This window comes from Dermacentor andersoni, chromosome 2 (genome assembly GCF_023375885.2).
Source record: "Dermacentor andersoni chromosome 2, qqDerAnde1_hic_scaffold, whole genome shotgun sequence".
Lineage (NCBI taxonomy): Eukaryota > Metazoa > Arthropoda > Arachnida > Ixodida > Ixodidae > Dermacentor > Dermacentor andersoni.
This window is the reverse complement of record NC_092815.1, coordinates 147,782,432-147,800,085: the sequence shown is the minus strand read 5'-3', so window position 1 is coordinate 147,800,085 and position 17,654 is coordinate 147,782,432. Positions and strand designations below refer to the sequence as shown.

At 47.1% G+C, this 17,654-nt stretch overlaps 1 pseudogene; it reads left to right on the top strand.

The window, feature by feature from the left end:
• The first annotated feature begins 2,770 nt into the window (after positions 1–2,770).
• LOC126540949 (uncharacterized) lies at positions 2,771–4,622 on the top strand (annotated as a pseudogene).
• Positions 4,623–17,654: the final 13,032 nt, after the last annotated feature.

Sequence of the window (17,654 nt, the reverse complement as noted above, 5' to 3'; positions counted from 1 at the left end):
GCAACAACAGATGGTAAGAACACTTTTGCTCTTCTAGAGATGCTGCAGTTGACGCGGTGGAGTGATAGTGGATCTTGACTCTTAGAATGCAAATGTAAACATCAGCGCAACGTCCTATTGACATGGCCGAAATGCTCACTCGGAAGACATGTAGGGAGAAGAAGAAGAAGAAGCCGTGTGGAACGGCTGTGCTCCAAAATGCTCTCTGCTGGAAACAGCGTATCGGCCCCAGGCCGAGGATCGTCGACCCCGTTTTTGAACGAAGATGCAAGCTACAAAGTTGTCCTCCTGCGTCTACCAACCGGTAACGATGTTTTGAATTCTATTTTCCTTCATGCGGACTTGAGTGGCAGACCATACCGTGCTCCCGACTTCCGAGACGCTCTGCTTGAGGTAGTGAATACTTCAGATATTGTAGGTGTCGGACAGTATCAAATGAGCCATGTATGGATGGTTACTTGCGCTAGTAGTGCGGCAAAACAGACTCTCGTCGCCTGTGGTGAGCTCCGTGTCAAAGGGCTGAAGTGCATGGTGATAGATCCGGAGACTAAAAACATCAAGCTTAAATTACTATGGCTTCCACCTCACCTTGAACCACGACGCGTTGAAGAGGCGTTCCAGGCCTATGGTCAGGTGAAGTCGGTGGAGAGAGAAGTATGGAGATGCACTGGCATGGAACAGTGGGTGACAACAAACCGGGAGGTTTCCTTGGTGCTCAAGGACACTATCACCGTAACCTCAATACCGCACGTTATGTCCATTTATGGACACCAGTGCCTTGTACTTATCCCTGGTAGGCCTCCGCTGTGCCTTCGTTGCAAGCGCGTGGGACACGTTCGACGACAATGCAGAACACCGAGATGCTTACAGTGCCACCGATTTGGTCACTCAGCGGACGCCTGCGTGTCCACCTACGCCAATAAGCTTCGTTCTGGGCAATGTAGCGCAGACGAGCCACAACTGGACCATCTCATGGATTCTACAGAGGTAGTAGATGCCACCAGAGAGACTACGGGTGACATTAAGGACGAGGAACAGGAGTCCTTGAAGCCAATGCCAACCAGCCACAACAGCTCATGCAATACTAGCGAAGCTACCGGCGAGGATGACTCAGTTTGCCCACCTGGCCTAGCAAGCCTTAAAGAAAAGCCCCCTGATGACAAGGAAGAAGAGGAAGAGGCGATGGACATAAGTCAGACAAGGAAACGTCCGGCACCATGCAACGACGAAGCAACAGAAAGTGCACTACAGGCGCGCGAGAAAGTGTCTCCTAGTGCTCAGCGAACTCCCTCTCCTGGTGATAATGTGCCACGCCGGTTTTATCAGCGTAGTCAGGAGAGTGCCACAAAGAAGTCCAAAGGGAGCAAGACCACAGATTTACCTGTGGCCAAGGACGATGAAACACAAAAGCTTTAGGTGAGCAAAATGGCTACCGCCTTCACCCTCCCCTTATGTGTAGCGACACTCAACGTACGTGGGCTGAGGAATATAAGGCGTCAGCAGCAGTTACTACACGTGCTTAGGCAGCATGAAGTTGATGTTGGTGCAGTGCAAGAGACAAAGATATCGTCTGCTGGTGATGTCAACCTTGCGCTGCAAACTTTTCAACCTGATTACGAGGTGTGTATTAGCCAAGCATGTGGTGCTTCCGCTGGATGCTTTTTGTTAGTCAGAAAGCAGTTAAATCATTCTTCATTGTCGCTGCGTGTTGATGGGGAAGGCCGCCTTATATGCTGTGACCTCTCTTTTCATTCCCATAATTGGCGATTTATTTGCGTTTATGCTCCCTCAAAAGTGAGTGACAGGAAGGCTTTCTTCCTCTCACTTGCCCCGCTCCTAGACACTGACAGAGATTTGGTACTGTTGGGAGACTTCAACTGTGTTTGTCATTCCAGAGACCACTCATACCTAACTAATCGTTATGATGCATGTGCTACTTTCCTGCATCAGTTAACCGAAGATCACAATCTAATAGACGTGGGCGCCTACACACCATTTTCGGTGCGGTTCACGCACTTTCAAGGCGTCTCCCATGCTCGACTTGATCGTGTGTATGTTTCGACGAATCTCTGGTCTAACATTCACAACTGCGCCGTGAAGCCTGTATTTTTCACAGACCACTGTTTAGTAGCTGTTTCATGGGGTCCCCGAAAATTTCGCAGGTTTGCTCGAAACTGGGAACTGTAGAAACTTAATACACAACTTTTGCGAGAGGAAAGTTTTGTAAACAAAGTGAAAGAATTATGGCTAGAAATAACACAATGTCAACAGCTTCCTTTGTTTGCTCAATGGGAAATGTTCAAAAATAGAGTAAAAAATTAGGCGATTGCCATTTCATGTGAGCTGTCTCAAAGAAAAAAAGCTGAAAAGAATTACCTTCATGATCTACTTCACAAGCTGCACGCTTTCGAAAGCCAGGAGCCAGGGTTGTATAGCGATGAAATAAACACAGTTCGCGCACAAATACAGAAATATGAGACGGAAGTGTACAAAGGAGCAATGGTGCGGTCACGCACAACTCGCTTTACTCTCGCCTTTACTCTTCGCCATATACTTAGAACCGCTTTGCTTAAGCGTGCTTTGCGACTCGAGCATTAAAGGATACATGTATGCCGATGAGGAAATTAAAGTGCTAGCTTATGCAGATGACATTGCCTTCTTTTGCGTCGATAAGCCAAACATTACGAAGGCAATAAACGCTACCCTGCGTTTCTGTGAGACTGCAGGAGCTACTGTAAATTTTGACAAAAGTAGAGGCTTTTGGCTAGGCATGTGGGCGCTCACTCCCTCTGTATTCGCGAATATTCATTGGAATTAGTCTCCGTTGCGATACCTTGGAGTACCTCTCGATAACTTCCGTAATAGTGGACCTCATTGGACGTCCACGATAACCACTATCCGTCGAAAGGTGACAACCTGGCAAGGACGTGATCTCTCCATTTTTGCGAGAGCTAAGGCATGCAATACATTTCTCGCTTCTAAGCTTCTTTATGTTCTGCAGGTCTTGCACTGCTCACGTGTCCATGTCCAGGCATTTCATAGAATATTTGCATGTTTTATTTGGCATTCATCATGGGAAGCCATGAGAAGGGACAACCTTTTTCTCCCGCTTGAAAAGGGAGGCCTGGGTCTTGTGCATTTGTTTGTGCGACAATTGGTCATGCGTTTATTTTACCTTAAAAATGTCCGTCATCCATTCCTCCTCGCATTTAATCGAGCACGTCTTGCGTCCCACCTCCCTTTTCTTTTTGTCACGACAAACTTTGCTCAGGAACTACCGTTATGGGGCTTCTTAAAGGAACTTGTCGACACTATTTCATTCTTAAAAGCCAGATTCAACCTTGAATATTTTTTTACCGTTAATCGCACGTCACTAAATGTAGCACTTATAGATAACCTTTTCCCTGAACCTCTGTACCGAAAGCCGTATCTTTCTCTATTTGGTCAAGATGTTCTTTGCCGTGTCCGTAGAATGTGCATAGCGCCAGCAGCGAAAACGTTTTTCTTTAAGCTGCACACTTCCACACTGCCAGTTAAAACGTGGCTTCAGGAAAAAGGACTGTATGTACCTTGGAATACAAATTGTAGGCTTTGCAATCAACCCGAGACAGTAGAACATTGCTTTATACTTTGCCGTGACGCATTTCTTTTTTGGGACGTTTTATAAAGAACTATCAAAAAAGACTTTCCTCTCACATGTTATGGTATCCGGTTCCTTCCGTTCAAAAAGACAGCCAGTAATACACCATATGATTTGTTTATGTTATTAGGACTTTATTCATTATGGAGAAGTCGAATGATCGACAGACATGCCGAGCCACCTCGCTCGACAAGGTCTATCTTCCGAGAAGAGACTGCTCAAGTCCGTAGTGTGGTGGCTACATATGATCCCGTCCCCGAATGGATTTCGCATCTGGGCGCTTGTGTTTGTTTGCCAGAATTTTTAACTGTCATTGGACTGTATACTATCTGTGAATTTGTTTCTCTTGTATGTTCATATGTAATGTAACTGCATTGGTTTGACAGTACCGATAATTCCATGCAATAAAGAAAAAAAAACGTAGGGAGTGGTGCAGTGATAAGATGCCGGGCTCGGGATCGGGTGATCGCAAGTTCGAGTCCTCGGTGAGGACGTTTTTTAAATTTCTTTCTACTTTTATATTTTTTCTTTTTTTTGTACTAACACATTTACATAGCCTTAAGCAGGTCTCTGTCAATTTTTAGTTAATTATTGATCAAGAACTAGAGAACTTTCTACTACAGGACGTCACACTACAAACAACAGAACTAGAGAAACAACGTCCCAAAATACGACAGGCTGAAATTTCCTGTTGTGTTTTTCAATTGGGTAAATATTCGCTTCCGTCGACAAGAGCGGATGGGCTATTTCTTCGCAGCTGTCGTTCGTGAGGCCCATCTCAGTGTGCTGTTGTCTCACTGCAAGTTCCGCTACGCGCTCACTCATTGATGAAGTTTCCACATTGCATTCCGCTAAATAATTTCTCCTCGCATCCTCTCCACTCTGTTTCTAATGAAGGGCAAGTGGGACGTGCGCTTAAGGTCACGATGTCAAGACCAAGCGCTCCAAGTGTCGTGACAATGCCCCACTGTTCTGTGGCTGGGAAAATACGCAAATGTGGCTATGCCTGTCCAAGAAGGGGGCAAGTTATTTCTTCACCCCCAAGTTTTACGCTGCATTCGTCGTCGCTTTCTCTTTTCTGTACCACCCTACCTTTCGCTTCGTATGAATTACTGCAGAAATTTCCTAGTGGGTCTTATCAGATAGTGCGCACTCAAGCATTCTGTCTAACACACACACACACACACACACACACACACACACACATATATATATATATATATATATATATATATATATATATATATATATATATATATATATATATATATATATATATATATATATATATATATTGTCACGTGTTCGTCTTTATCTTTTTCCGTGTACTGCATTAAACCGGCTAGCAAATTAACGTTATCGCTCAGCTCAAGTCACGCCTGTGTAATTTCCAAATTACTCGAACGTTATCCTTGTTTCTGTCTGTTGTGTATGTTCTCGCTGCGCTTTGTGTAATGAGAATGTATGCGTGACACGAATAGTGTTGTAACTTCTGAAAGGTATGCGAGCACCAGCGGTTACGCTGGCACTATCGATGAGTAATCTATAAAAGCCGACCCGCTTGACCCGCAGATCAGGGGCGCTATAACGTAAATCTATTCAAACTTTTCTATTCCAATTCAGCAATCAGCCCATCGCGATTGGTCAAAAACTTTTTTTGGATCACCCCCACTTCGCCTGTCTCTCACGCGACGTCACGAAAAGCGCGATAGCGCCCCATCTGATATGACGTGTACACACTGATTATGCATGATTGGACCGAACAAAAGAAAACTGGTTATTTATGATTCGACGCTTTTTGCCATTAGCCCTCGGCTATTGGTCAAAAGTTTTCGGGCTGAGACCACTTAACCTGCCTGTCACGCGACGTCACAAAACCGCGAGAACTCACAGCGTCAAAGTGACGTGAGCGCCTTAAAGATGCATTAATATTCGTAACAAAACTGAGTTTTCTTCTGAAGCGCGTCCCGCGCTGTGCGATAAGATTTGTTAGGCGGCGAAACGTGGTCGCCCGATAAATATAAGTACACGTGTCAATATATATCTTTCTTTTTTTATTTTAGCAGGGTTCCCGTACAGTGATAGAATAAAGGAAAAGACATTAAAAAGAAAGAAAAAAAAGAAATAAAAAGGGGGGGGGAAAAGGAACATAACAGGTGATTTGAACTCGTAACCCTTGGATGTTGCCCGGAAAGGTAGCTCAGACGGTTGGTTCGTCAAGCCTCAGGTTGCTTTCAAGCGCCATAGCTCCTGCTCCGAGCCTCATACTTACGTGGAAAGGGACTTATGTTGTCCGCGATAGTCGGTTTACTTTCTTGGAAAAATGGCCGCCCGAGGAGAAGAGCGAACTAGAGCGGCTATAGAGACTAGGAAAATATTTAGAGTTGAGGGAAAGCTTCGTTTACAAACTCTAACACGGCAATAAGCACTCGAATACGACGAGAGAAATTATTGAGACGTGGAAAATTCCCTTGAAATAAATATCGTTTGCGAGACAAATGCTTGTAAGTATTGAACCTCTTAAAAGATGAGGAGGGAATATGCGCTCACCGAGAGGGCATCGTCCGCACAAGACCACCACCAGGCACCTTACTGAGACGCGGAGGGCTCTACGGCCACAACAAAGCCTCCCTTCTCCACCGGCCAAGAGGGGAAAACGCGCTTTCCGATCGCTCAAGGTTGCGCGGACATAGTATAACTCTAGCGTCTAGGAACAGCTTAACCAGGTGCGAGGACGGCACGCATAGCGTGGGAAGCTAGCGGCCAGAATAACTATCTCAAGGAATGCTGCTGACGAGGGCGAAATACCTTCGTGTAATTATAATAACCCTAATAGAACTACTTTCGAAAGAAAAAAAGGAAACGTCCCAGAGGGCTATACTACGAGACCTATGACTGAGAATTTTGTATATATATATATATATATATATATATATATATATATATATATATATATATATATATATATATATATATATATATATATATATTCATCTCATCTATGGGATCGCATGCGCGCGCTGTTGCTTTGTCTCTGCGTGTAGTAGTTAAGAGAGCCAGTTTAAGGGCAGAGAAGAAGGAAGGAAAGGAAAGCAAAATTGCAGCGCCGTGGTTTTAAAGCGCAACCGTGGTAGAGAAACGGAAGGCGATATAAGCGTGCGTGGCCATGATACGCACACGACAAACTGCCTTAAAATATTTAGACTTGAGGGAAAGCTTCGTTTACAAACTATAACACGGCAATCAGCACTCGCATACGACGAGAGAAATTATTGAGACGTGGAAAATGCCCTTGAAATAAATATGGTTTGCGAGACAAATGCTTGTAAGTATTGAACCGCTTAAAAGATGAGGAGGGAATATGCGCTCACCGAGAGGGCATCGTCTGCACGAGGCCACCACCAGGCACCTTACTGCTATACATATATATATGTGTATATATATATATATATATATATATATGTGTGTGTGTGTTTGTGTGTGTGGGTGTGTGTGCGTGTGTGTGTGTGTGTGTGTGTGTTTGTGTGCGTGTGTGTGTGTGTTTGTGTGTGCGCGATGAATAATAACGTTTCTTTGATGACTACATTCGTAATTTTTCTGATCCAACCATTGAGTATAAGTGGCCTTTCTTTGAAAATAAAATGAAGCACCTGATTAACAAATTTGTGCCATCGCGTATTATTCCTTGCAGACTTCGTTCTGTGTGGTTCAGTACTTCTTTAAAACGCCTTCTCAATAAAAAAAAAGCCCACGTTTCGCAAAGCTAAGCGATCGAACAACTCTGAGTTGTGGAATAAGTACCATCTCGCATTTTAACATTTAAAAATGCAGCAAATGAAGCAAAGGATGTTTTTTTTTTTTTCAATAGAACACTCCCAACATTACTTGTAGAAAAAATGCTTAAAAGTTTTCGAACATAATTGGTGGTTCTAAAGACACTACAATCTCATTAAAAAATAATGACGGTGTCCCTGTTCCACTTTCTCAGTGTTGTTCCTTTTTAAACGAAACGTTCGCAATGTCTTTTTCCCAAGTGTCAGCTGTTTCCCCAAGTGACATCTGCGTATTGTAGAATGGATTGCCCACCGATGGATTCTGCGTTTATACATTATTTTGGTGTGTTGCACCTAATGAAGAACTTCAAATTGTCTTCGTCATCTGAAATGGACGGTATCAACACAAAGTTTTTAAAGAACGCTGCAATGTACTCCTCTATTACATTAACAGAACTTTTTTCAGAGTCCATCGCTTCTGCCCAGTTACTTGGCGATTGGAAGGTGGGCAAGCTGGAACCACTTTTCAAGTCTAGTGACGTTAATTCAGCGTATATTTACAGACCTATATCACTAACTAGCATTCCTTGCAAGAGAGAGAGAGAGAGAGTAAAACTTTATTCAATCTAAATAAAATAAGGCACGATGGTTGGAGCCCCTATTCCAGGGCCCCACTGGCACGAGCGGCTCGCTGGGCTTGGTCCAGAATAGCCAACTGGCTCTCCCGACCCTCGTCCGCAAGCCATGCCTCCCACTGCCTATTCCTCATTAGTGGATGTTGGTGCAAACTATTAGAACATATTTTTTACTCATGTTTAATTAATTCCTCGAGTCTAATGCATTCTTTACGACGAAACAGCATGGGTTTCGTAAATCATTTTCGTGTGAGAAAAAAAATTATTTGCTTGACCAATGAACTTTTCGCTGCTCTTGACAATGAGTGTTTTGTTGACTGCATATTCCTGGATTTTCAGAAAGTGTTTGACCTTGCCTCTCACCCTCTACTTCGTTTAAAATTAAGCAAATTAAATATCGATCCTAACATTTTCGCCTGGATTGAAAATTTTCTTTCTAATAGAACACAATTTGTGACAGCTAACAATTTTGATTGATCTTTCTGTCCAGTTACTTTGGTGTACCGCAGGGTTCTGTCCTCGGCCCACTTCTATTTTTAGTCTGCCTTAATGACGTGTAGTTCAATCATCCATCAGGCTGTACGCCGATGACTGCGTAATTTATCGCATAATATCATCTGACAATAATCTTGCAGCACTTCAATCTGACGTCGACTCTATAAGTGACTGTTTCAATGCATGGCAAAAGCATTTGAAATTTAAAAAGTGTAAAGTAATGAAAGTAATGAAGTATGAATTTATATGTTGTTTTGACCAATGCGGGCAAGACGACGAAGACGTGGTTTTGTTGTTGATGCTCGCGCTCGCTCCACTCGGCCGTTGCCTGTTTCTGTGAAATAATATAAAATGCCAAGCGCACCTAAACGCATACTATAAATTCACTCCCCAGCAAAAAAGGAGCTATGTAACTATGAAACAGGAAGCACTGGTGGGTCGTAGTGCGGCTTCAGTCGGCCAACATGAACAGTTTCGCGTCCGCGACGCCGTTGGTCCGTAGAAGGCTGAATATTCTCAGTGACGTAGTTTACTGGGGACGTCTGTCGTAGAAAGAGATAAGGCGCATCATACTTTGAGCTGAACTTTGTAGAAAGGCTGGGAGCCGAGGAGGGAACGTGCAGCCGTACCACCGTTACAGGTCAATACGATGGAAAGAACAAGCTTCCGTCACGACCATGTTTCTGGGTGGCCTGGTCTTGCGCGATAAGTGAGCACGCGATCTGACGTTATTTTTCGGCATAAGTGGAGGCTTCGGACAGAGTCATAGACTCGGAAGCGTTGGGGCGATACAAAAGAATCGTGTCGATAAACGAGGATAGTTCGCGACTATAAAGGAGAAAGAAAAGAGAAAATCCCGTGGTAGGACTGAGTGGCGTTATTATAAGCATCGTAACAAAGGGAACGATGGGGTCCCAGTTGGTGTGTTCAGCGGAAACGTACATGGCGAGCATGTCGCCGAGAGTGCGAATTAAGCGTTTCGTCACACCATTGGCTTGTGGATGGTAGGCGCTTGTAGTTCTATGGACAATGCTGCATTCGCGAAGGAGGGCTTCTACAGCTTCGGAGAGGAATGAACGACCACGGTTACTCAGTAGCTCGCGAGGCGCACCGTGTCAAAGGACGAGGTTGCGAAGGATGAACAAACGGACTTCACGTGCTGCGGCCGACGGGAGAGCTGAAGTCTCGGCCTAGCGCGTGAGGTGGTCCTCGGCAACGATGACCCAGTGGTTGCCATCTGGGGTGTACGGTAGAGGGCCGTTCAAATCAATGCTGGTACTGTCGAAAGGCCAGAAGGGACAAGGCAATGGCTGGAGTGGGCCTGTTCTCTCGTGAGGTGGGCTCTTGCAGCGTTGGCACTTGGACCACGAGTGGACGTACTGCCGAACGAAGCGGTACATTCCTGGCCAGTAGTATCGAAGCCGTAGGCGTGCGTGTATACGTCTTGAGTACACCGGCATGGGCGCATTCCGGATCTGCATGAAAAGAGGCACAGACGTCGGAACGTAAATGGCGAAGAACCACGAGCAACCATTTACCGCCATCAGGTAGGTAGTTGCAGCGGTACCGGAGCCCTTCGCGGATGACAATGTGGCGAACAGTGTGACTAAGCGAGCGGTCAGTGGTGCGTGGCGACGGTTGAGATAAATGCTCTAGAAGAGATGCTATCCAAGGATCCCTGCGTTGCTCTGCTGACATGTCAGCGAATGTAAGAGACGAAGAATCGTAGCTGGAGACGGAGTACAGTCCTCATCGGTCAGTGGAGAGCGCGAAAGAGCGTCGGCATCCCAACGCTTGCGGCCTCACCGGTAGACAACACGGATATCATAGTCCTGTAGACGAAGCGCCCAACGAGCTAGGCGACCAGATGGGTCTTTTAATGACGACAACTAGCACAGGGCGTAATGATCGCTCACGACGTCAAATAGACGGCCGTATACGTAAGGTCGAAATTTGGTGATTGCCCAAACGATTGCAAGACATTCTTTATCGGTGACCGAATAGTTCGTTTCCGCTTCGGGGTGACAGTGGCGCTGGCGTAAGAGACGACATACTCATCGAAGCCATACTTACGCTGGGCAAGAATAGTGCCGAGGCCTACTCTCCTAGCGTCCGTATTGATTTCGGTATGAGCGTCCCAGTCAAAGCGGCGTAGAATAGGTGGGGATATCAAAAGATGGCGTAATGTGGTGAGCGCGTCTTCACAAGCGGTACACCATGCCCAGATGCCTTGGCTTTTGGCAAGCAGCTGCGTTAAGGGGGTGATTATGGAAGCGAAATTAGGCGCGAATCGGTGAAAGTACGAACACAGGCCTGTGAAGCTGCGGAGTACTTCTGCGTAGACGGCCTGGGGAACTCTGCGTCGGTACGAAGCTTTGCACGGTCGGGAAGGACAGCGTCATTGCTGATAACATGGCCTAAGATGGCAAGCCGGCGGGCGACAGAGTGGCACTTCTTCAAATTATGCTGCAGTCCAGCGTGTGAAAGGCAAGCCAGGACGCTTGCGAGGCGGGTCAGATGGGAGGCAAAGTCCTTCGAAAAGACTACAACGTCGTCCAGGTAGCAAAGACACTTGTGCCATTTGAGGCCCCTGAGAATGTTTTTCATTAGGTTCGAAGGTGGCAGGCACATTACAAAGGCCGGACGGCATCATGTTACACTCATATAGACCGTCTAGGGTTACAAACGTAGTTTGGGACTGTTAGTGTCGATCATAGGGACCTGCCAATACCTTGATCGAAGGTCGAAAGAAGAAAAGTACTCTGCTCCTTTCAAGCATTCGAGAGCGTCGTCGATTCTGGGCAGCGCATAAACGTCTTCTCGCGTGATCTTGTTAAGGCGCCTATTACCAATGCAAAATCCTGCGTTACCGTCGTTTTTCTTCACCAGCACAACTGGAGATTCCCAAGGGCTGTGTGAGGGCCGAATAACGTCACGATGAAGCATGTCGTTGACTTGCTCGCCAATGACACGGTGTTCAGGGCGAAAAATTCGGTATGGATGCGGACGCAGAGGGGCATGTGTGACGGTGTCGATGTGGTGAACGATGGCGGATGTGCGGCCCAACGAAGATTGCTTATGACCGAACGACATCCGAAAGCGATAGACGATACTGGGCAGGCGGGAGTTTGGGATCAATTCACGGAAGGAAGACCTCTAAGGAGCATGAATCGGCGGTGGTAACAGGAGTACGGCTCTTGACAAGAACACTTAACGTGTTGTCAGGAAGCTGCGTAGAGTAGACGGAATCAGTATCGTGAAGCCGACCTATACATTAACCACGAAATAAGGTGGCTGTGGAAGAAAATTGATTCGTGACACAAATGGCGCTGCAGGAGTTTTCGACTGCGAGAACTGCAAAAGGGAGGAGGAAGTTTTTGCGAGAGGTGAAGGCATGAGAGGGCGCGAACAGAGCTGTGGGAGAGGGAGCATAGCCGCGAGAACTGGCGCAAAAACAGAAGACAAAGGAGGAATGTGAGTGTACGCGACGACGACCGCTCGAGAAGAAGGTGGCTTGTCAAATGAGGTGTCACACATCGGCAAAAAATCAAGCTCGGCACGCGCACAGTTAACAATGGCATGGTTAGTAGCAAGAAGGTCCCAACCCAAAATAACATCGTACGAACTTGGTGAAAAAACGACAAATTGGACTACGTGCAAAATCTCTTGATAGACAAGGCAAGGGAGTGCATGTCACTGAAGGTTGAATGTGGTGTGCAGTTGCGGTGCGCAATGAGACGTCGGAAAGTGGAACAGTTATCGGTTTTAACTTGCTGCGCTCCACTAAAAATAGCCACAGTGGCTCCAGTATCGACGAGTGCTTGCACAGAAACATCTTCGATACTCACAGTGATTTCGTTCGCAGGTAAACATGGAAGCCTGGAAGTTGTCGACACGAGTGCAGTTCTTGCCTCCAGAACTGCGATGGCTAGTTTTCCGCTTGAACGGGTGGGGGGCAACGAAGCATAGAAGAAGTTGAACGGCGTCGTGGCGGAGATCGGGAGGAGATCGGGTGCGGTGGCTCAGGACGTAAGTAGCGTTGGTTTTCTGCGCCCACGCCAGTACGGAAGTAACGAAAACGACAGAAACGTGCGACATGGCCATCTGGACAACATAAGTAGCAGATAGGCCTCTTTTCCGGGGTGCGCCAAGGATTAGTGGACGGTGGTGTGGGACGGCGGAAAGGAGGCGGGTTCGGGCGGGCAGGCGCATGCGCTGCGCAGAAGGTATTTGCTGGTCGACCAGGATCCGTGCCGAGTGGCATTGGTGCTGACTGCATGCGTGCGACTTCAGCATAGGTCACAAGAGCGGAAACAGGCGCATACTGGTAGGAGGTTGGCATCGCCTCATAAATTTGCTCCTCTATGGCTTGGCGTAGCATCGGAGCAAGCGTTTGCGCGGAGTCCGGGAGGCAGGGAACAAGCGACAATTGTCAGGCCACTTTTTCTCGGACAAACTGCTGTATTTGCTGAATTAACGTTGTGGTGTCAGTAGAAATGGCGCTTATAGTTAATGCTCAGATGTTAGCCATATCGGAGCTCGGGAGGCGGGTAGAAATGCAGTGTTTCCGCGACTCGTCGTAGCTCTGGCAGTACTGAACGACGTCCGTGACAGTTTGGGGATTTTCGGCAATGAGCATTCGAAAGACGTCGTCCTCGATCCCCTGCGTGATGTGTCTCATTTTATCAGCTTCGGACATATCAGGGTTGATGCGACGGCAGAGGTCGACGATATCTTCAATGTAGTACGGGAAATTCTCGCCGGATCACTTGGCGCGACCGTGTGAGCACAGTTCTGCGTGGAGCTTGCGAACAGTGGGTCGCCCGAAGACTTCCGCGAAGCTTGTTTTAAAGAATAAGCAGTTGGCAACATCAGCTTCGTGGTTGTGGAATCACAGCTGAGCCACACCCTCCAGGTAAAAGTTGACTTTGCTGAGTTTGTCGCCGTGATCCCACTTATTGTGGGCGCTTACCCGCTCATACGATGTCAGCCAGTCCTAGAAGTCCTGCTCACTGGTGCCACTGAAAATGACAGGATCTCGCTGTCGCCGTACTCCGGAGCAGGCGACCACCGGTGGTGCGGTAGCACCTTGCTGTGGCACGTCGGTAGGCATTGCCGAGGCTTGGGGTAGAGTCCAGATACGGAGTTCCAGGGTGGAAAAAGCACGCTCCGTCAATTGATAGTACGCGTTTAGATGCGCTCGGTATTTTATATTAATGCATAGAGACAGGCAACGGCCGCGCGGAGCGAGCGCGAGCACGAACAAAAAAAAAAAAAAAACCGTCTTCTTCTTCGTCTATTTATATATATATATATATATATATATATATATATATATATATATATATATATATAGTCACGTTTTAGTGACAGTGAGGAACACAGTAGCGAAACTGAATATCGAAAGTACCTTTTATTTATACGGCACATGAGAAAACTTGATTGAACAGAAACAAGAGTATTTCACTACAAAATGCTCAGAACTTCCCAGCGGCCCTGCACAGGCGGAAACTTTAATTTGAGGCAATTTTTACATTTGTACACTCAAAATATTTGTCTAAATGCAAACACTACTTAAGGCGCATGCACAGGGTAAGACATCTAGGCAGGAATGCCACGAGGACAAAGGACATGTATGACACACATCAATAGAAGTGTGGTTGGGACAGATGTATACTAAGAACAGTACAACGCATATGTAACTGCATTTATGCATTCTGTTTATCTTCTACCACAATGCCACATTCTCATTCTAGTGGAAGAGAAAGAAGTATCCATGCTTGACCCCTACTACTAGAAACAGGGATTACCCCAACGCTACAGGGCTACACGTGCTACGAGAATCCGGAGGAAGGGAGAAGAACGGGAATCCTAGTCAACAAAACCCTCACCGCCATAAGCCATGACAGGATAGCCGACACAGACGTAGAGCACGTAATAGTCGAGATCATACCAAAAAAGAAAAGGAGGGGAGGAAGCATATTCATCGTAAATATATACAGCCGCCCGAGACAAAGCAGGGCGAAATTCGACGCGCTGTTCAAAGGAGCAGACAAGCTGGCTAAAGGAAATGCACTAGTCATACTGGGAGATTTCAACGCCAGAGAGGAGAGCTGGGGATACACGAGAACGGATCAAAAGGGAAGAGCGGTAACCGAGGCAGCTGACAATATCGAGTGTGAACTCATCACGGAAGCCGATACCCCTACGAGAATCGGGAACAGCGTGAACAAGGACACCTGCCCCGATCTGACGTTCGTCAAAAGAACAAGGCAAGCGGAGTGGGACAACCTAATGGAAAACCTAGGTAGCGACCACTATATCCTAAAGACGCAAATCACAATAGCAGACAAAATTAGACGACAGATAGGGAAAGCAAACATAACGGACTGGAAAGCGTTCAGAGAAGCATGTGGCGATACAATAAAAAGCATCGAATCTATAACAGACTGGGGGAACATGCTCAAAGAAACACAACGCAAATTCACCAAAGAAATTGAGCGTACGCCGCAGACGCCGGACGTGTACTCTAGACTTCTCACACTATGGGAAGCCAGAAGGGGGCTCACAAAAAGGTGGAAAAGACAGAAATACAACAGAAAGCTCAAGCTAAAGATCGCGGAAATCACAAAAAAGGCAGAAGAGTACGCGGCGCAGCTATCGAAGCAAAATTGGCAACAATTTAGTGACTCTCTAAACGGAACCTTGAGCACTGCAAAAACATGGCGCATACTCAAGGCACTCCTAGATCCGGCAAAATCAAAGACCGAAAACAACAAAGTCATATACCGACTGGTGCACCAGTACGAGGGAACAGACTCGGAACTATTGGACAAAGTACGCAAAAAGTGCTACGGCGACGGTGATCCAGCAGCCTACACAGAGCGCTACAAAGGAGAAGAAAATGGAAGGCTGGATAGACCCATCACCCGGGAAGAGGTGTACGCGGCGATAAGAAGCGCAACAAAGAACACAGCCGCAGGTGCGGACAAGATCAAAAACGCGCTCATCCGCAACCTCGGAGACGAGCTAGTCGCAAAGCTAACCGAATACCTCAATGGACACTGGCAAGCGGGAACAGTACCAGAAGAATGGAAACACGCGGAAGTCATCATGATCCCGAAACCAGGCAAGAAACTTGAAGTGGAAAACCTCAGACCAATCTCCCTTACATCATGCCTAGGCAAGATCTATGAGAGAGTGGTTATGAGGAGGCTACAAAATCATATGGAAGAAAACGAGCTGTACCCCCACAGCATGTTTGGTTTCAGAGCCAGGCTCTCGACCCAAGATGTACTCCTGCAAATCAGAGAAGATGTACTGAGCAATATCCCGCTCAACGGAGAGCACATCATCATGGCACTGGACGTCAAAGGCGCCTTTGACAACGTAAGCCACGAAGCCATCCTGACAGGACTAGACAACCTAAATTGCGGCATGAAAATACACAGCTACGTCAAGGCATTTTTGTCCAACAGAACAGCAACAATCGGCCTGGGCGAGCTGAGATCCGAAAAGTTCAACACCCCAAACAAAGGCACACCGCAGGGATCGGTCATCTCACCCATTCTGTTCAATGTTGCCATGATTGGACTGGCCCAACAGCTAGACCAAATCGACGGCGTACGCCACGCCATGTACGCCGACGATATCACTGTATGGGTCACCAAAGGCTCACTCAGGGAAAAGGAAGAAATATTATAAGAAGCTGCGACATGCGTAGAGGAATATGTCAAGGCAAGAGGTCTAGCCTGCTCAACGGAGAAGTCCTAGCTCCTAAGAGTATGGCGAGGCAAGAGGAATCGCACCGTCCCAGAGGAAGTAAACATGAGGTTGAACATCCACCTCGAAGGACAGCCAATCCCGGAGAAGACGCTCATCAGGATATTAGGAATGTGGATACAATCGAACCAACGATGTACCCACTCCCTAACACTACTTAAAACTGCAGCCAACCAAGTGGCCCGCATGATAACGCGAGTCTCGCGGAAAAGACACGGCATGAAGGAAGCAGACACACTCAAACTGGTCAGAAGCCTGGTGGTCAGTAGAGTGACGTACAGCCTCCCGTACTACCCACTGTACGAAGCACGAAATGCAACAAGCGGACGCAATCCTGAGGAAAGCCCTCAAGACGGCGCTCCACCTACCGCAGTCAACATCGACCGACAAACTCCTGGCCCTGGGGCTACACAACAGTCTCGAGGAGCTCCAAGAAGCGCAGATAATCGCGCAAATGCAAAGACTAAAGCTATCGGCAACGGGTAGAAGACTCCTGAGCAGATACGGTGGTGAAGCTACCATAAAGGAGACACAAAGCACGGAGATGATACCGGACGAATACAGAAATACCATAAAAGTAGCACCGATACCCAGCAATATGGACCCGAACCTACACATGGCACGAAGACAAGCAAGAGCAGAGTATGTACAAAGAACATTGGCAACTAGACACGACACAGTGTACGTAGACGCCGCTACCTACACTCAGGACAGAAACCACAAGAAAAGCAAAGTCGCAACGGTGATCAACTCGGACCTAAAAGAAATCACCAGCGCATCAATTCGGAACTGTACGGTAGTTGAGGCCGAAGAGGCAGCCGTGGCTCTAGCAGCAGCGGAGGGCTACCGATCCAACAGGTCCTTAACCATACTCACAGACTCCCAAGCAGCATGCCGCAACTACCTAAACGGCAGAATCAGCCAAAGCGCGCTCCGCATCCTCCGCTCAAGTGGCAACACCGTCAACAACCAGGCCAAACACACGATAGTTTGGGTGCCGGGACATACCGACATTACGGGAAATCAGGAGGCGGATAGGATAGCTCGAGGGCACGCAACAAACCGAGCATCCAACAATCCCGATCCCGCTGAGGAACCCGAGCCGGTAGCCCAAAGCTATTCAGAGATACTAAAGATACGTTTCATCTAAACTACTAAACTACTACAGAGGCATCAGACGAAAATACCTGCCCCCTCACAAACAACTAAATAGAGAAGACGCCGTAGCATGGCGGCAGCTACAAACGGGAACATTCCCGTGGCTAAACATGCTAAGCAAGATCTACCCCACGCAGTACGAGAGCAAGTGCCCATGGTGTGGAGACAAAC